This window comes from Lepidochelys olivacea (assembly GCF_965140295.1).
Source record: "Lepidochelys olivacea isolate rLepOli2 genome assembly, chromosome: 9".
In the NCBI taxonomy this organism is placed as follows: domain Eukaryota; kingdom Metazoa; phylum Chordata; order Testudines; family Cheloniidae; genus Lepidochelys; species Lepidochelys olivacea.
This window is the reverse complement of record NC_140419.1, coordinates 34,103,114-34,123,677: the sequence shown is the minus strand read 5'-3', so window position 1 is coordinate 34,123,677 and position 20,564 is coordinate 34,103,114. Positions and strand designations below refer to the sequence as shown.

The 20,564-nt window shown below is 41.5% G+C and overlaps 1 protein-coding gene across 27 annotated transcripts in view; it reads left to right on the top strand.

The window, feature by feature from the left end:
* The window catches only part of LOC311526795 (uncharacterized protein), a 316,378-nt gene extending 303,443 nt beyond the window's left edge, over positions 1 to 12,935 (top strand). For all 27 annotated transcript variants that reach the window (XR_014713131.1, XR_014713132.1, XR_014713137.1 and 24 more), the window contains one exon: positions 12,558 to 12,935. The gene's annotated coding sequence lies outside the window, so the exon portion shown is untranslated. The remainder of the gene's footprint in view (positions 1 to 12,557) is intronic.
* Positions 12,936 to 20,564: the final 7,629 nt, after the last annotated feature.

Genomic DNA, 20,564 nt, shown 5'->3' with positions numbered 1-20,564 from the left:
TTAAGATTCTGCCATCAGAATGTAGTTAACAAATCTGTTGAAGATGCATGAGCCAGAATCCAGTTCAGTCTCCAAGGTTAAATTAACTCCACCTGCATAAAGCCCAACTATTGTCTCCTAATGTAGGTAGTGTTGAAGGAGGCTGGGGAGATTAAATCAACCATCCTCATTCCCACACAAAGTTGGGGTGTGACTGCCACATAGCACCTCCCACAGAGCTGCTACTCTCAATAATGGCCTGGCTTAGTAGCCACAGCCTTCTCCAGGTGTTTCGGTGATGGTCGAATGGAGTACTGGATCATCACACCCACACAGATTTGTATTAATTTCCTTTCCATTCCCTCTATGGTTACTAAGCAACTGCAGGGGGATACAGCGAGTGGGGAAATGGAGAGGGAGTGAAACAACAAAGCTATTCATGTGGACAGCTCCTATATCCACAGAGGTAGTGACTTCCTTCCTCATGGATCCGGAGAATCGGTGGGGTTTGACACTTCATCTGGTATGATCTCTTCCCTCCTCCCCTCTCCGTAGGATAGTCCCTCTGGGAAGGTGACTGAGATTATCTGTCCTGACATTTTCTTAAGCTATGAATATAGCCAACAACTCTGAATGAACATAAGAACGGCCATACTGGGTCAGACCATAGGTCCATCTAGCCCAGTATCCTGTCTTCTGACAGTGGCCAATGCCAGGTGCCCCAGAAGGAATGAACAGAACAGGTAATCATCAAGTGATCCCTTCCTTGTTGCCCATTCCCAGTTTATGGCAAACAGAGGCTAGGGACACCATCCCTGCCCAACCTGGCTAATAGCCATTGATGGACCTATCCTCCATGAATTTATTTAGTTCTTTTTTGAACCCTGTTATAGTCTTGGCCTTCACAACATCCTCTGGCAAAGAGTTCCACAGGTTGACTGTGCATAGTGTGAAAAAATACTTCCTTTGTTTGTTTTAAGTCTGCCTATTAATTTAATTGTGTGACCTCTAGTTCTTGTGTTATGAGAAGGAAGGGAGAAAGAAGGGAATTCTGCAGACTTTTTTTTAATGTGGGATGGATGCAAAGCAAAACTAGAAATGATTATGAAATTATGAAGTATGAAGTGCATTTATATTATAGAGGGAGGCCCTTTGAGTGATACTATTCATGAAGTTAACCAACTTAGATCACTCTATTATAGTTGCCTTGTTTGCATTATATTTTGTTCAGCCATAAACTATTTTTAAATGATCTGTGTGGGGAGAGGTGATGGAATTGTATGTACATGAACCTCTAACCATAAACATCTCAAAATAAGAAGATGGTTTGAATGAGATAAGCAACTTCCCTTCATCTAAAACATGAAGCCAATCTAGTTTGAAGTTTGAACATTTTTGTAACAGTTTAGTTTTCTTTTTTGAATATCTCCGTTGAAGTGTCAGACAAAACTGGAAGTAGAAGTGCTGAAATATCACGTGGAAAGCTGATCTGGTGGCAGTTCTGGCACACCCAAACATAAGATATTCTGGAGACCTTATTATTATAAAGATTTGCCACCCAGTTTTCTAAGCTCAAGAGATCTGGATAAGCTTCTGAGACTTAGGGTTCTTGAGTGAATCATATTAAATCTTGCAACTTTTTAAGGTTCCCCACAATGTCCAGTATAAAGCTGCTTCTGAATAAGAAATTGCTAGTCTAGTAAATATTTCCCAATATCCACATGTAGAGATGTGAGTGTATGTGTAATATATTCACTGATCTTTGTAGGGGTATCCATTAACTTTTGTTAGGTCTGCTGCTATTCTTGCAAATATTCACAAAGCTATTCAAATTTTTGAAACTTTTGGGAAGTGCATCATATTAATTTTATTTTTCCTTTTAATGTTTAGTCAATGGGAAATCTGAAAATCTCATGTGACCAACAATACCAGTGAATTAATAGCCCATAGTCTGACAATTATTCGTTTAACCTGTTTGTTTCTGAATAATTAATTCTTTGTATTAACACTGTGCCTAAGACCGCCAAGCATGGACCAGGATCCCATTGTGTTATACACTGCACAAACACAGAACAAAGATGGTACCTGCCCAGAGGGTTCATCATTTTCTTCATCCAAAGCAAACTGTTGTCATTTTCTGTGTAAGAAATTTTCTACAATATGACTTCCTTCCAAGCTGATGATTTTGGATACCAATATATTTAACCATCTTAGTTAATTTCTTTGAAATGAATTCCTTATTTAAGGTATTTTTTATGCCCTTTACCATCTAATTTATACTATAAGATTGGAAAATGTTTTACAGTGGATAAAACAGAAGATAGCTCCATTGAAAGGACAGTTCAGAAAATGTAGAAGTTTATTACGGAGATGAAATAATTGCCTCCAGTAACTGCCAATGATAATGATGCTCTTTTGACACAACGGTTCTAAAAGCTCATAACTGAAGTCTTCTTGGGCCTTGTAAAAGAATCGAATGCTGGCTTTTAATAGTATTTTGGGAATAATTGCTCTACCATGTTGTTGATCTGTGAAAATACACTTGTCTGCTAAAAATCTTTAACTCTTCCCAAGCTATTTTTTCACTCTTAGGAACACTTCTTTACAACACAGAATGTGGATGCTGATAAGACAGAATTGACAAAATAGCGTTTTGTTTTTTAAATTGAAAACATTTATTTTGCGTGAGATTTTTTTCATACACTATTTTGAATTATCACCTTTTTTTTTGTACTACAACAAATCCATGCTATAAATAGACAGGACAACTTCTTATTGCTACTATTTTCTGTTTTGTCACCTTTTTTCATGTTCGTATAATCACGAGTATCCCCACTGAAATTGGCCAGTGAATTAAAGTGGAGCTCCTTGTAGGAAAAGGTGCTGCTGAGTTTGATAAGGCTGGCAGAAGGGGGCTCTAAATCTGCACGTGAAGTACATTGACAAATCTCTTTCTCACCTTAGCCTCTTAAAAAGAAAAAAGTACTCGTTCCCCACCAACAACATGAGGATGCGCTTGGCTTCAGGCGACCATGCGAACACACACTGCTATTGCTGCTGAGAAAGCAGGCTCTTTGAAAATCCGCATTTTCAGCCACTTAACATTTCTACAAACACTTCTTACCTGAAAATTGTCACGGTAGTCTCAGCCGAAACCTCTTCCAACTAGGCAATCATCTAGTCTGGCCACTTGTATATCACACTGCAAAGGACTCTGCTGAATTCCTGTATAAAGTAGATCATATCTTTTTTTAAAAGTCTAATCTTGATTTTAAATTGCAAGTGGTGGAGAATCCACCCCAATCCTTGGTAATTTGTTTCAATAGCTAATTATATATATAAAAATAGGCCTTATTTTCCGTCTGAATTTGTCTAGCTTCAACTTCAGCCATTGTATCTTGCTATATTTTTGTCTGCTAGACTGGAGAATCCATTATCAAATTCTGTTCACTATGTGGGTACATATAAATTGTTATCAAGTCATCCTTAACAGGGTTTTTGTTAAGCTAAATAGATTCATCTCCTTGCGTCTATCACTGCACGGCATATTTTCCAATCATTTAATTATTCTCTGACTCTTCTCTGAATCCTCTCCAATGTATCTACATCCTTGTATTGTGCATGCCAGAACTGGACATAGTATTCCAGCAGTGGTCGTGTCAGTGCCAAATACAGATGTAATATGACTTCCCTATTCCTACTCGAGATTTCCCTATTTATGCATCCAAGGATCATAGCCCTTTTTGGACACAGTCTCACATTGGAAGCTTGGGGGTTATGGTGGATAATCAACTCAACACAAGTCTTTTTTGGTGTCACTGCTTCCCAGAATAGTAGGCCATACTTACAGAATGGGAAATGTTCTTTGTTTCTAGATGTGTAACTTTAAATTTGGCTTTACTCACCCACTCAATTAAGAGTCCCCATTTACAGTTACATTTTGAGACCTGCCAGTCATTTTTCAATTCATTCAACGTGCGCCATGTTGACATATTTATTTTTGTTTTTAATCAAGGAGTGCAATACCAAGTCAAATGTTTTACAGAAGTCTAAGTATATTACATCAACAGTATTATCTTTATCAATTAAACTTGTAGTCTCATGGAAAAAATATATCAAGTTAGTTTGACAGAATCTATTTTCCATTAAGCCATGTTGATTATCCTCCTTAATTCTTTATTAATCGAGTACTGTATCAGCCGCGCTTTTGTTGTTGTTCTTTTGCCTGGGATCAGTGTCAGGCTGACAGGCTTGCAATTATCCAGGTCTTCCTGTTTAATGCTTTTTAAATATTGAAACAATGGTAGTTTTCTTCCAGTTTTCTGGAACTTCCCCACTGTTCTAAGATTTATTGATAATATACATTAATTTTGGCTTATCTGAGCAAAGTTTTTGATGGTTATGATGGAAGAGTTTCAGAACATTCAGAGGTTTGGCTCAGATGCTTATCTAAACTTGCTAGAACCTGTTTGGGAAGGAGATGAGGCTATAAATCTGTCTGAGATTGGGACTGGGAGCCTGGAACTCCTGATTTCTCTATCAGTTTTGTCATTGTCTTGCTTTGAGGCCTTGAGCAATTCACATCTGTTATGGCTCCATTTCCCCATTTGTACAATGGGGATTTCCTGTTAAGCAAGTGTTTCTGTACCGTGTGAAGATGCTTCATATCTTTCTATTTTAGGTATTCTTTTGGCAAAAATGTATCCATATACAAATTTGTGGGCATCTTAGAAACACGAGAATTGCTGTACTGCATCAAGCCCAAGGTCTATTTAGTCCTATTTAATATCCAGTCTCTGAAGTGGCCCATACCAGATGAAGGTGAAAGAACCCTGCAGTAGGCAGATGTGGAAATCTGTACCCCATATTAAATGTCATCCTGGTATCTCTAGGTATGTCTACGCTGCAATAAGACACCCGTGGCTGGTCCATGCCAGCTGACTCAGGCTCGTGGGGCTCAGGCTTCCAGGGTTGGGCTGCAGCCAGTTCTGGGACCCTCCCATGGTCCTAGAGCTCAGGCTCCAGCCAAGCCTGGAAGTCTACACTGCAATTAAACAGCCCCACAGTCTGACCCCCACAATCTCTTGGATTGTGACTCTGGCACTTTTTACAAGTATTAAAATTCCCTTATTCTTACCGCAATCCCTAATAGTTAATGAGCTAACTATCTCCTTCTTTTGGTGATCTATGATGAACTCATTTGACAGATCATCAGGCATAACTAGCTAAATACTGGTGGTGATAATCAGTATTCAAATGACATATTATGTTTGAAATGTTTTATAAACTATATTCCAAATACAACTGAAATGGACGATTCAGTGCGTGACAGCTTTTCAAAAATAGCCGCTTTTGTAAAGTAGCTAATTTATGAGTTACAATAAGTGTTTTTTTCTTCCTGATGCAGAAGAAACTTAATTGCATTAAGTGGCTTTTCCTATCATATTTTTAGAAGCCTATCATGAGTAAGAGTTCTGTTTGTACTCTTAATTAAGTGATAATATTAATGGAATTGTATTTTGCTTCCAGATAATGAGATCTAGCCAAAAAAACCAATGAAGAAGCATTCACAAAGACATTTATCAAAATTAAACACTGAGACAAAGCAATTATGGTTATTTCAAATAATTTACTTTTAAAATAAATATACATGAAATAAATCCAGCAGCCCTACAGAATGTTTCCACTGGGAGATTCAAAGAAAGCTGAAAGAAAAGGAGTACTTGTGGCACCTTAGAGACTAACCAATTTATTTGAGCATGAGCTTTCGTGAGCTACAGCTTACTTCATCGGATGCATACTGTGGAAAATACAGAAGATATTTTTATACACACAGACCATGAAAAAATGGTGTTTATCACTACAAAAGGTTTTCTCTCCCCCCCACCCCACTCTCCTGCTGGTAATAGCTTATCTAAAGTGATCACTCTCCTTACAATGTGTATGATAATCCAGGTGGGCCATTTCCAGCACAAATCCAGGGTTTAACAAGAACGTCTAAGTTAATTGTATCCAATTTGCAAATGAATTCCAATTCAGCAGTCTCTCGTTGGAGTCTGTTTTCGAAGTTTTTTTGTTGAAGGATAGTCACTTTGAGATCAGAAATCGAGTGACCAGAGAGACTGAAGTGTTCTCCGACTGGTTTTTGAATGTGTTAATTCTTGACATCTGATTTGTGTCCATTTATTCTTTTACGTAGAGACTGTCCAGTTTGACCAATGTACATGGCAGAGGGGCATTGCTGGCACATGATGGCATATATCACATTGGTAGATGTGCAGGTGAATGAGCCTCTGATAGTGTGGCTGATGTTATTAGGCCCTGTGACGGTGTCCCCTGAATAGATATGTAGGCACAGTTGGCAACGGGCTTTGTTGCAAGGATAGGTTCCTGGGTTAGTGGTTCTGTTGTGTGGTATGTGGTTGCTGGTGAGTATTCGCTTCAGGTCGGGGGGCTGTCTGTAGGCAAGGACTGGCCTGGTCTCCCAAGATTTGTGAGAGTGTTGGGTCGTTCTTCAGGATAGGTTGTAGACCTATTTCTCCTTGTTTATTCCTTCCCATCCCCCCCACTGTTCCTCAGACGTTCTTGTTAAACCCTGGATTTGTGCTGGAAATGGCCCACCTTGATTATCACACACATTGTAAGGAGAGTGATCCCTTTAGATAAGCTATTACCAACAGGAGAGTGGGGTGGGGGGAGAAAAAACCTTTTGTAGTGATAAAACCCATTTTTTCATGGTCTGTGTGTATAAAAACATCTTCTGTGTTTTCCACAGTATGCATCCGATGAAGTGAGCTGTAGCTCACGAAAGCTTATGCTCAAATAAATTGGTTAGTCTCTAAGGTGCCACAAGTACTCCTTTTCTTTTTGCAAATACAGACTAACACGGCTTTACTCTGAAAGAAAGCTGAGTGAGTTTGTGATCTCCTGCCTGTAGCCCAATCCTGCACCAAAACTTCTTGTGAAATCAGCACAAATTTGCAACATGCAAGGAAGGCAGAGTGAAATTGTGGGGGGGGGGACTTAGTCCAGCATCTTTTCATTGCCTTTGATGCTTTGATGGGTTTTGGATCAGGGCACTGGTGAACAAGATACATTTATTTTAAGAAAAAAATCTCCATAGTTCCAGTCACACGATAACAGGGTGAATTTAAGGGCAGTTTTGCCCCTTCTCCAGGGGCATGGGGCTCTGCACAGGGCCCTACCTCTGTGGAGAAGACTGCAGCATTGGGTCCTGGTGCATGTAGCCTATGGCTGATATTTTCAAAGCTGATTAAGGGAATTAGCCATCCAATTCACATTAATTTCCGTGGGAGTCATGGGCTTAACTCCCTTACTCAGCTTTGAAGATAACAACCAAAAGGTGCTTTTTATATCAGGAAATAAAATTAACACAGTGTTTCTCCTTTTAAATGTAGAAGCAAAAAAGTTAAGATAAAGTGGGATAAGCCTGGGTGCCCTCATTTTAGTCGGTGGAGCTTGGTAAATAAAATTATTACACTATTAGGTCCTGATTCTGCAAACTCCTATGCACTCTTCACATGGGTCGAGTTAAGCACATGCATACATTTTAGAGGCTAAGGGCTTTCATTATTATTTTATTTTAATATAACTGACTTCTTTCTGTAAATCACTTTTGAACTATGTTGCACTGGTGAATTCATCAACAGAATTCTCTTCTAAAACTGCACACCAAGGATCAGGTGCTTGCATTCCCAAGTTTTAATATGGTCTAAAAGAATCTTCCTGTTTTTTCAGATTTTGTTTCTATTTGGCATTTAAAATTCTAGAAAAATGTTTTTTAGAAGATCAGTAATTTGATTACATAAGGTCTGAGCGCATAGCTTTTGCCAGCAAAATACTTACCCTGCCTCCCACCACACTTTCTCAACATGCAGTGCATAGGAACTGGTTAGTATAATTGTTTACGTTTTGTTGCAGAGTTAACTTAGGGTATGTACACCCAAGTTACTCCTCTCAAGTCAGTAAGAGTGGCCAATCTGAAAAGTAACATTTGAACTGCTGTATCTGCACGGGTGCTACAATCACTGGTGTGTGTTGCTAAGACTTCCAGGGGCATATCCCAGGATACATTATGTTACAGTAAGATGAATTCTAGGAATTCATTCCCAGTGATTTGTAGGAGAATATGTCTGTTCTTTTGCATGGGAGGAGGGCGGGGGAATGATGGGAAGGCACTGGAGTGCAGTAGCCTGCATCCACGCTACAGAGTGATCATGTTAGCAGCTGTCGATTTGTATTAACTTGAGCTTCAGCCTACACCCCAGATGGGGCAGCCAACTCAAGTTAATGACACAGGTGCCCTCCAGTTAACACATTTTACATGTGAATGGGACTCAAGATAGGGGCAACACTAGAGATATAACTTAAGATACCCTTGCACTGGAGACAAGCATATAGGCCTGGATGGGGAGAGATAGGCACCTTAGACTGCAATCCACAGAAGCCAGCATGCTGGCTGGGGAGCCATCTAAGCTAGCCATTGAGAGATGCCAAGGACAGAGGTGTGTTCTAAGCCCTACCCCCTCACAGCTGGGAACCCTCACTGGAGCTAGGCTGGTGCCTGATATATAATATACACAAAATATTCAGTTTTATCTTCAATGGTTTGACATTATTTCCTTACATATATTTTGCTCACGTACATTTTAAAAATGAAGCAACACATTATACAGCTTTAGTTTGTTTTCTATTCCTGTAAATACAAAAAGTCATTGGCTGCTGGTGCCTGACCCAAGTCCTCCAGAATAGACGCATGCATCTGTGCATCTGATGATGACTCGCTGGCTGGCAGCGCAACCTCTGGGTTTAATTTTAAGACCAACCAATATCATTTGAAAATCTGCTTACGCGTCTCACATTACTAACAATGCTTTCAGCTTTGTGCGTCCTTGAGTTCCACAGTAGCCAAGTCTCTTCAGTATATTTGAGTAACTTGCATTAATATTAAAAGAAACCCTTTGAACAGTTCTCTTGAGATTAAATTGAGCCTTTTATTCATCTGCCACATGCCCATGGAAGGCCCATGCATATATTTCAGCCCTCTACCTGTCCTTGCAGTTCAAGGTTTCTGGGTCATGGAAGTGGATTTTCATTGTTCTGTGAAGTCTTCAAGAGTCGACTTGGTCAATGTTGTGAGGAAGATAGGGCACATTTGAGTTGGGCCTGGGAAAACTTTAATTATAGTGAATGGCTTTTATTCTGAAGGAAATGTAAAAGCAGTTCCTTGTTTCTAGGGCAAAAGTCCCATGTTTACACCTAGATTAGGCCCTCTCCACAGCTATTTCCTTAATTTATCGCAGGGAACCAGCCACTGTCATGAACTGGTAACAGCATACGAATGAGTTGTGTATGCACTGACTAGGTTATTCGCTATTTTAAAGAAACTGCCAAACAGCTGATGCTGCTAAACATGGCCCCCCACATCTGTTACCCCAAATGGAAGGCTGGTACCAGTTTTTCCAGCCTAGGCTGGGGTGGATCTGTCAATCTCTTCTGTTTTGAAGTTGTTCCACTATATATAAATATTAGAATAGTCATTGGGCCAGAGAGAGAGTTAGTCGATAGCCCAGTGATTATGGCACTCACCTAGGTTGTGGGAGACCCAATTTAAAATCTCTTCTCCACATCAGGCAAAGGGGGAATTGAACCAGGATCACCCACATCCCAGCTACTCACCACGGGGCTAAAACTTAAGGGAAGAAACCAACATAACCTCCTGCTCTTCTGGCCATTTTGGGTGGGATTAGTCATACTCTGAAAATGCCTATTGGATCGGACCCCACAGGTGAGATTAGAGGGGAATGTCTAGTTTGAGGATTGCATTGGAGTTTAGGCATGAAATAGGTGCCTAGCCAAAGGCAGATGTATGCACAGTCACTGGCAGAAATGTAGGCACTTAGGGGACTTTAACTGTGAAAAATTAGGGGCCCATGGATTTCTGGTGCCTATAGTTAGGTGGCAGTGGGGGATTTGACAATCTGAGTGGCACCTAAATGATACTCTTAACTGCCCCTTTAAGCATCTAAATCCTTTTGTATATCTCATCCTTTGTATTTCTTCTGCTTCTTGATTGGACAGGTGAAAAGTTTTAAATAAAGGACAAGCGAATAGGGAGAAGTTAGTTTTATTTCTGTTCCTTCATATTTTCTGATGCCAGACATGGAGAGGGAAGGGAGAACATGCAAATGCACTGAGAATGCATAGGATAGGATGACTACTCATGCTCTATTTTCAGACACAGCCATACTTGGACCTAATAGCCAATGACTCATGTTCAGCAAGGAGGTACTAAGAAGCATTTGATAAGATTGAAAAGCATGTTTACAACCAGTAATTGTGTATGGCTTTGTACAATGAATTAGCCCTTGTCTGTTGTTATCCTTTAAAAATAAACTATGCTGTCTTTTTTCCATATAGTTTTCCTTTTGGGGGGTGGCGGTGGCTTTTATTTATTTATTTTTTAAATAGAGACAGTCCTCCTGCATGGTTGAGGAATTTGGTGTGCATTGCAACAAAATTAGGGGTATAAGCAATGCAATGGTACACAGCATATTACTATCTCCTGCTTCTTCTGGGAACTGCGCTGACCCTTATTTGCATCAATTTAAAAAGGTTTTTTTAAATAAGGTATTTTTCATCTAGTAACTTTTACTTTGAAACACTCAAGTAAAAGTTACTAGATGAAAAATACCTTATTTAAAAAAACCTTTTTAAATCATGCTTACAATGCTTGCTTTTTCATACGGCATTTGAACCTTCTGATTGTTTGGATACCATAAATTTTTTTTTGCAAACACCAGGGATTGACTCATACTGTTAAACTTAGGTTTGCACAAATGCAGGCACTGGAAAACATAGAGCAAAAGAATCAGATTTAAACTATAATATAATCAGGTCTGGTAGGTGCACATCAGTTATTCCTGCTGTTGGCCAGAATGCAATTGATTGCATAGCAAATGTGCTCCATAGAGGATTCTAAATTTGGAAAGTGCCTCCTTCCCTTTGTTGATGCAGATGTCTTAAGTTTTAAAGTCTAAGATCTATTGCTCAGAGATAGTTACAGGTTACAAAGTAGAATGAAAGGTCGTGTAACTACTATGCACAATCCACGGCCATGTGGAAAACTTGCCTATCTGTTTTAGAAAACAGAGTTATTAAAATACTGCTGGTATTGGGAAGTTTTTTCCATCTTTTTTTTCATACACGAGAGAGAGGACGACTTAACACCCCACGCCCCGTCTCCTCTTTTCCCAGACTCCCTACAGCTTGATTCTAAAAACATTTCATCCTCTGGACCCTGAAGAATGAAAATGAACAAAGGAAGATCCATAACTGCTTAGGTCTTGCAGAGGGCTCAGTCCCGCTCTCCTAACTCAGGCAATGCTCCCCTGAATTCTGTTCTCCACTCCTGCAACACTATATCCTCTTTTCCATGGATGGCTGTTTACCATGCAAACTATTGTGTATCAGTTGCAACATAGATACGGTTATTTCCTTTACCCAAAAGCTTATTTACTAGACAGCTCTAACTCCAGAGTGGTCTTATTCAATTTTGCACAGGTCTCTGTCCATTGTACTGAAAATATATAGGCATGGTTTGATGCTGAATATGCTCCGACACCAATGACACACTCTTACCATAATTAACAAGGATTCAGAAATTTTCTGATAACGAAAAGGACACATAAGTGCTGTGCTACAGAAAGGACACAAGTGAAGCAAAAACATTTTCATGGTCACAGATTAGGAATCATAATGTAAGCAATTTTCTAAGGATCCCCAAACTCACAATCTTACAACTCCACTGGATTAAGAACCATACAACAAAGAAGCAGACAACTTAGTAGATGTTTACATGGCAGAATTATTCAAACACAAGGCTTCCTCAAAAAGAAAAGGAGTACTTGTGGCACCTTAGAGACTATCAAATTTATTTGAGCATAAGCTTCCGTAGCTCACGGAAGCTTATGCTCAAATAAATTTGATAGTCTCTAAGGTGCCACAAGTACTCCTTTTCTTTTTGCGAATACAGACTAACACGGCTGCTACTCTGAAAGGCTTCCTCAGTAACACTGAAGGGCTAAAATCCGTATTCTGTTTATGTTATAACCTGATATATGGACTGTGTCAGCTCTTTTTACAGGCCCAAAATCCAGAGTTTGGTCAAGAAGACAGAGGCCTAGCAAATAGTGAACAATATTAGTTAAGAAACAGAACAAACAAAGGACAACCTTACTTTTTGCTAAGATAAGCTTGGTCAGCAAGAAGCCAGGTGGAAATTATAATTGGGGGCTTTATCTCAAAGTTGGGAACAGACCATGGGAATGAAAGGGGCCCTGTTTCTTCTGTAGAAGAGGTGCCTTCCTACATACCAGCCTTGAGTTTATGGAAGAGGTTCAAACATATCAGTATGAGATATGATATCCTCCCTCTCACAGATGTGCACCTCTCCTCCTAGCCATTGCCAGTACCTGCCTTACAAACACAAATGAATAATTAAAAGACAACCTTTATTGCTATATACTTTTCATTTGTCCTTTTGCTTTAACTCCTAGGTGTGTACCTGTTGAACAATCAAGGGAGCTACTTCATTATCTATGGATCCCAAATCAGAATTCAACATATATATATTTTATACTAACACACTTTATATATTGTTTAATGGAAAACACCTGTGTACTAATTGTCATGTGTTAACCTGAAACCATGGGCGGAGACATTATGTAGCCTTTTGACCATTGGCTACTGTGCTTATCTTGTCTTGCTGCTAGACCTATCCAGGGGTTTGGGACTGCCTACCCCGTCATTTCCCTCCACCCATGGAAAATCCATATAATCCATTGTAATCAATTGTTTGGCAGTGTCTCTGAGCCTAATAAGCGAGGTGACGCTCTGTCAGCGCTGTACGTAATAAACCCACTTGCTTGATTCTACACGGTGTCCGTATTTGTTCCTTCAAACACCACATTGACCGGCCTGTATAAGATCTGGTCAGACCTGCAGTTTCTGTGCACAATGGAGCATAGGGCCCTCTCCCTGTCTGTTCCCTTAGATGACAAGCATCATAGCAAAGCCCATACATTAAAAAGCCTCTAAGTACAGGAATACGTTGATGGAGCCGAGGGTGAATCTTCATATTCCAAGAAAAAGACACTTTGTGCAGAGGGCCTCTGCTGTGGACCACTTTTGTGCCAGAAAGATGGATGAGTCCTCCTCCCCTTCCCCCATTTAGAGGAAAATGTGAGTTGTGCCTCTTTACCCAGGCCTGTCTCTATTAATAGAGGTTTCATCCAAACATGCACACAACCTGTTCCCTCTCCTTACTTCCATGAGATACTCTCCCAACTGCTATCTGGTTGACTGGCAAGCAATGTATGGGTCTCTTTAGTTATTGAACTAGGCAGCTAGATACTATGTTGATACGCATAATAAAAATACCTAAGAAAAAATAGTTATGTTTATAAAATTAAAGTTCATGTGGAGCAAATGCTACAATACACAGAAATACACATCCCAACCAAAGTCCTGTGTTAATAAACCACCAGAAGACCCAAAGGAAACTGAAAATGTGAGAATGAGGAAAAATTTTCCAGGCCTAAAAGCAAAAAAAAAAAAAAAAAACACCACACCCCCAGCTTCCTCCAATTTAAAATCAGGTTGGAATTAACCTTAATTAATAACCTGAGTCTTAGGCCCTGATATTTTTGTTGTTTAGGGCTGACTGCTTTTATTTTATGCTTTCACTGTTAAAAGAGAAAAATCAACTTTCCTGAACTGAGTCTACAGCATCTGTGCCCAAACGCCTCCACTCATGCTGTGTGTTTGTGCGCGTACAGTAAGAAACAAAGTGGAGGTAACAGATAAAGATTCTGATTAACATGTTAAAAAATAAAATTAAACGACACTAGCCAAAGGATTTGCCATGCAATTCAAATTAAGGGTGAGAGCTTTGCCAGCACTTAAGCTTTAGAGGGTGCAGAATTTAGCTATGAGCTTATGAATTAATTTTTGATTATATAATTGCATTTACTTTTAACTTCTTGCTGTGCATATTTGAGGAGTTTTGGGGGTGTGCCTATACTTCTGGGAGGACAAGGTGGGTGAGGTAATATCTTTTATTGGATCACCTTCTGTTGATGAGAGAAGCTTTCGAACGTATAGAGTTCTTCTTCAGGTTCCTCAGCGTCAAGCTGCCTGCAGTGACTCAAGAGCATGAGTGCCAACCTCAGGGCAGACTGCTAGGAATCAGGGCACAAACCCCAAATTGGGTGTGAGGGCTATACTTAGATTTCACTAACCAATCATCAAGCGTAAATTCCTCTGGCCTAACCATGGAGTCACAGACAGTTCCCTTTGGTACTCCAATCTATCTTGCCACATTGGTAAGCATACCTTTGGGATAGGTGGTCCATTATACTAGGAATCACAGAAACATTCAGGTTACTCCCATCCCAAAGGACTAGTCACTTACCCCGGTCAACTGCACCTTAGATCTCACACCAAAGACAGCACTTGTAACCAATCCTATAATACACTACATAAAGATTTATTAACTAGCTCAAGAAAATAAGAGTTATTTCCAAGGTTGAAGCAGGTGAACATATACTCGCACGAATGAATTATAATCTTAAATTCCAAAAAGTAATAGAAGCTTTTCTAGTAAGCAAGTTGAATATGTCCTATAGGGCTAACCCAGGCTAAGCAGCTGGGGACCTGAAGAAGCGCTCTGTGTAAGTCTGAAAGCTTGTCTCTGTCACCAGTAGAAGTTGGTTCATACAGATATTACTTTGCCCACCTTGTCTTGCTAATATTCTGGGATCACCATAGTTACAACAATGCCATATACTTATATGGTCAGACTGCTGCAGGTTCTTCTATGGATATGCAGAAGGGAGGGTCATAAGGAGTTTTCTCTCCCATTGCACTGTCCCTTTACGCTCATCAGCACAAAAGACTGCTCCACCATGGCTCTCTACCTCTCTTTCTAGAAGGGGAAAAGAGGAAGTGGGCTCTGACCAGGCATCCCTCCAGACTACGAGCAAAGGCAAAGAAAGGGATGCCACAAGTACATCCACCCTGCACATCAGGCCCCTTCAGTAGGCTATGGCCCTCATGTGGCGGTAGGCATTCTTGTGGGGGGGAGCGAGTACCCTCAAATCCCATTGATTTGAGAGAACTCACCCTTTCAGAGCCTGCCCCAAAAACAACTGTTCTTGGGAAGAGTTAGGGCACGTGCACGTGTTGTCCTGCACCCTTTCTGTACGGTTATTAAATCTGCAAACTGCTTAACTGGCAGAAGAAGAACTGTAACTTGGTACAAGAACATAAATGTGCCCAGCTCAGAAACTGTCCAGCTAAACTGGCAGAAAGCGTTAAGAGACCGGTGACAAGTAGTTAGACACCTGGCAAGACTTCCGTGTGAAAAAAGACTGGGACTGTTCACTTTAGAGAGGGGATTTGACAGAGGTCTACAAAAGACTGAAAGGTCTTGAAAAAACGGCTATGCTCCTATTTGCCCTTTTTATTGTAAGACAATAACAAGGGGAGGTTAAATGAAATGCAAGGTGACAAACTGAAAAGGAAATACTATTTTGCACACCGTGCGTAGCCTGTGGAACATACTGCCACAGGATATTTTTGAGGCCAAGAGCTACTAAAATGTTAGATGTTTATATGGATAATGAAACATAAATATTTACATTAGATTACATGAGACAGATAATATAAATAGAGAAGGGATTCAAACCCTCATGTTCCAGGGCCTAAGACAACTGCTGATAGTGATTAGGAAGAAACTTCCTCTGTGGGCAGGGTATTCCCTAATTATGTACCATGAGATTACTTATGCCTTCCTCTGGAACACCTTCAATTGGCCCAGTTAGAGTCAGGCTATTGGATCAAAGGAAGGGCCGGCCTGATGAAATACAGCAATTTGTGTAGTCCGATGAGCAGATTTTAAACACTATTTTCTTGCAGGCTAAACTAGTATTTGAGGTTAAACAGGGTCCAAAATGTGGGCTAATATAAAACCCTGTGCAAGACTGTTGAATGGATTGTAAATCAGCAGAGAATTTGCCCCCAAACAATATACTGGTGTGATGCAATAATTGGACTGAGATCACCTCTGCTGGTGCAAGGAGGTGCAACTTGTATCTCCCTGTCCCAGCCAGGGCTGCTGCATCCCAAGGGGACTTTGCTCCCCAGAGAGGGCAGACAGTGTTCCTCCACAAGAAGGCTGCTTTAGTCTCTGCCAGGAGCACGCTTATAATCCTGCCAGGGGATCCTGCACTGGGGATGTGGTGAGCAGCTGCTTCTCCCCGCCATGCAGACTCTCCACTGTTAGGAGCACTCTGCCAGGTTTTGTTCGCTTCCACAATTGCAGACTAGTGTAAATCTGGCCCACTGAATAAACCATTTGAAACATACTTTATTATCATAATAGTTTGTGTGGATCCCATTTCAGCCATCCTCAGCTCACCTACAGTAACTAAGCTCATGTAATGAGGTAGGTATATTGATGAAGCTTATACCTGGTTTTTTACAGTGTCTCCTTAGAGTTGATGTCTATCATTACTATCCTTGTTAGGAATAACCTTGAAGTGGCCGGGGATGTCATTTAAACAAAGGAGACGTTACTGTTCTGATATGTAGGAGGTCTAGCTTTACATTTAAACAACTTGACACGAGGAAATGACTGTAAACCTGATGGCCCCTGTGGGCCATAAAGTTTGTGCTCTCAGACCATATAGTCAGAGACAATGCAGTTCAAGAATTCCCAGGTGAATTTTTGCAAGTTATAAAAGAAACTTGTATATACATGTAAATAAAAATGGTGTGGAAACAAGAGAACAATTCCAAGAAATAACCCAGAAAGTCTTTCGCAACACAATTTCTTTTATTGCAAAATGGACATCAAATGTTCTCTTTTGGTCACAGCTCACCGTCTGTCCAATAGTTTACCAGACTGCAAACTAAAACATGAGATGCCTTCAAGCTGTGGCAATTATATGGTCAAGATTTGTTATGCAGAGGTCAACTGAAGAGGCCTTTATTCAACCACAGTAGCAATAAATTTCATAGCTAAATAAGCAGAGATAAATGTTAATAGATTTTTCTGCTTACGTAGGCAGTTGGTACAGAATAACAAAGCTGAGGCTGTTCTTATTATAGCTGCATAACCATGTAGCTTGAGGCCAAAATATGTCTGAAGAATGGCATTGTCAAAAACGGAAACATTTTCTGTTTTGTCACCTACTTCTAACTGGGTTGTCCCTCTTTCCTTACCTGTCTCTGGTGCAGGCTAAGGGCCCAATCCTGCAGAATCCCATGAGTGGTGAGTGTTGCTTACTCACATAAAGTATGATACACACTGAAGTCAATGGAAAGCCTCTGTAAAGCAGTGGACTCATTCAGGGGCACCCCCAGAAATGTTTAACATGATACGCATCCTCAATCCCTGTGGAGCCATCTCCTCCCCATAGCCAGGTGAGGCCAGGCAGGCCCCAGGGAGATGGGGAGTGCTGGTACTGGAGCCAGCCCCACAGCAGTGGTAAGAAGAAATAGTACTGGCCACCTCATTGTTCACTCAGAATTGGCACCGTAGCCCCTCCATCATGGTACTGTTACCCCTGTGTACCAGGTTGCGATGCCAGGCACTCAGTTTTGACTCCATGCCCTCCCCACCCGCCGACCCTGCTTCATGACAGAGGACCAGCAGGGTCAAATCTGACTGAACAGTGGGGTGGTCAGCACTGCTCCTTCTCACCACTGCCAGTGGTGCATTCCACATATACCGTGCATACGGCTGTGGGTGCCACTGAACTCACCACTGGAGTGCTTTCGCTTGGCCAGAAATAGCACCAGAGCTGCCTCTCCACCAGGTACTCCCCGAGATTGCTTGGGTATTTGCGGGGGAAGAGGGGGGTTGAATGGGTTTGTGTTTTGCTTTTTTCAAAACCAAGGGGGAACTGCACTGATCTAATGGTAAGAGTGAGCACCAAATTCTTCTGTGATGCCTGCTAGAGTCTTTAAATAAATGGAAAATCATAAGAGTTTATTTTCCAGGAAAGAAACACCATAACCATTGTGCTGGAAATAGGGGGAAAATGGCTATGCCTTTGAATTATTCTAACAGGCAAATGGGGAAACAAATGCTGGGTATAGATTTGGGATCTGGCTACAGGGCTGTTTCATTTGCAAAGAGTGAAGCTGAATGCAGGTTGCGCTGACCAAGTGGAACTTTATTAAACCCCGCTCACTGCTCTGTCCATGTTGCTGAGTTGTCTCCAGCCCAACTCCTCTCCCTCCCTGCTTTCCTGGTGTCCCATCAGTAACAGTCGTTCTGGGCTCTCTGACTTCAGTTCCACTGATTGTGATACAATGGCTATTCCAGAATCTAGTACTTAGGGTCCTAGCCTGATGTTGAGGGGCAATTTTAGCCACTATTCCCCATAGTGTGATCCCTATGGACAAGAAAAGAGGGCCTGCTGCTACAGGATGAGCACTAAGCATGCCCTTATTCAGCCAGCCACCTTTGCATGAGAGAGGGCTGTGAAACCTCCTCACCATATTTTCAGGCAGTTAGTGCTTCTCGCAGTGCTACCCCTACAGGTTCCTAAAGCTCACCATGTCTGCACCAGGATCCCCAGTGCCCCTGCTCCCATGGTGCTGCCCAGGTCAGGGGACTCGGGGAAGTGGCAGGACATCATCTCCCAGACTGCAGCACCAGAAGTCTGGCAGGGGTTCCCCCAACTGGCGAGGCTGCAGGCACCCCTGCCTGTTCCTCCTGGTGCAGATGGTGAGTCCCTGGCTGTGGGATCATTGTCCATTCTGCTGTCTCAGATATGTCCAGGAGGGGAGGTGGCAGCTGCTGGGTCTTCCCTATGGCCAGTGCCTCTGGCACCCCCTTCTTCCCCTCAAGCCCGGGACGGGGGTGGGGGGGAGGGGAAAGGAGAAGCCCTTTACCGATGCACAGGCCAAAGGGTGTTGGCAGGAATAAAATGAACTCTCTCGACCCTATCTGCTGCTCCTGGGTGAGTGGACTAGACAGGTGTCCACAGAGTTCCAAGGGAGAAGTGAGTTCTGGCACTTCTTTTTTTAGGACTCAAGCACTGCATAGAAAGGAGCCTTATATTAGTGTAGTCCATTCCTCTTCCTTTATGGGAATAAGCTGTGCTGGTATAAGCACATCTACATCAGTAAAACTGTGTCCACACTGGGGGTACTGGACAGCATTTATACCAGAATAGTTAAAATGGTGCAAACTTTGTGTGCAGACAAGCCTTGAAACATTTTTTGTTCATAAAGTACCTTTTAAGCTTTAGTTCAGCTCAGGTTCCTATTTCTGCATAAGGTTTCAATTTATTCACAGTCTGCTTTTGTTAAACTGGTGATGAAACCAGAAAAGCAATGCATATTCTACTGCTGTGTAAGCTGTATTACACTTTTTTCTGATCAGCTCCCCCCCCCACCGCCAAAAGCCTCTCTGTGCCTGTCTTTCAGTTTTAGCCATGTGAATGGCTGTCAGTGACATGAATAATTCAAGTGTTAAAGGCCTTTAAACATTAGGTAACAAAAACACAACTGAGCTGTCCATACGTGCCAGGCCTTTCTTCCACACCAATCTTCATCAGTGTTATTCTCTCACTGAGAAGCGCACACGTCACCTTGCAGAGTCAGAAAGTAATTATCTCTTGTCAATTTGACTCAGTCAGCTTCATAAACAAACAGCTGGTGGTGCTTACCAGTCATAATTACTAAAATCTGCAAGACTGGCTGAAGCATAGTGGCCCAGCGAGTGGCTATAAAGAGGACAGGCTGTGAGACAGAACCACGGAATATTTCTCTGGAAAAACAAGCTCTCTTTTTCATTGGTTTTCTTTAATGTCGGTACACCAAGGTTGAATGTATCCATTCTTATTTATGGATGACTCCTGTTTAGATGTACAAAAAATATGTAAAGAATATTAGAGTAACATGACTGTAGCTTTTTTTTTTTAATAGATATCGCTTACATTGTGCTCTCCCAAACAGGTTTTCTGGCCAACTCTAGCTCCTTTGCTCCATTCAGGCAGTGCATGGGAGCTAGAACTTGGCCCATGCTGGGAGTCTTTCAGCTGGTATAAAGCCTGGGTTACCAGCTGCTGCACCAACTGTCCCATTCTCTCTCACTCACACAGGATAGGGTGGCAGCAGACCCTATCAAGCTGACATAAATTACAACAGCCCGTAGGCTGTTCTGACTCATGCCAGGGCCAGCTAACTGGCCCAGAGAATCAGGGAGCTGAAAGTCGCTCACTGACACACCACTGCTCAGTCTAAGTGGATCTCCAAGCATAAATATATCTGGCTGTCCATGCTCAAAACATTGTACAAACGTAAAGTAATTTTCATCCAAGTTTTTCTGAGTGTCCCAAAACTGAGTCTTTCACCAAAGACCCACCTAAAAATACCTTTGCATGAAAATGCATAGTCCTGCCTTGAGTGCAGGGGTCTAGACTAGAAGCCCTCTTGAGGTCCCTTCCAGTCCTACAATTCTGTGATTCTATGCTGTGAATGACATT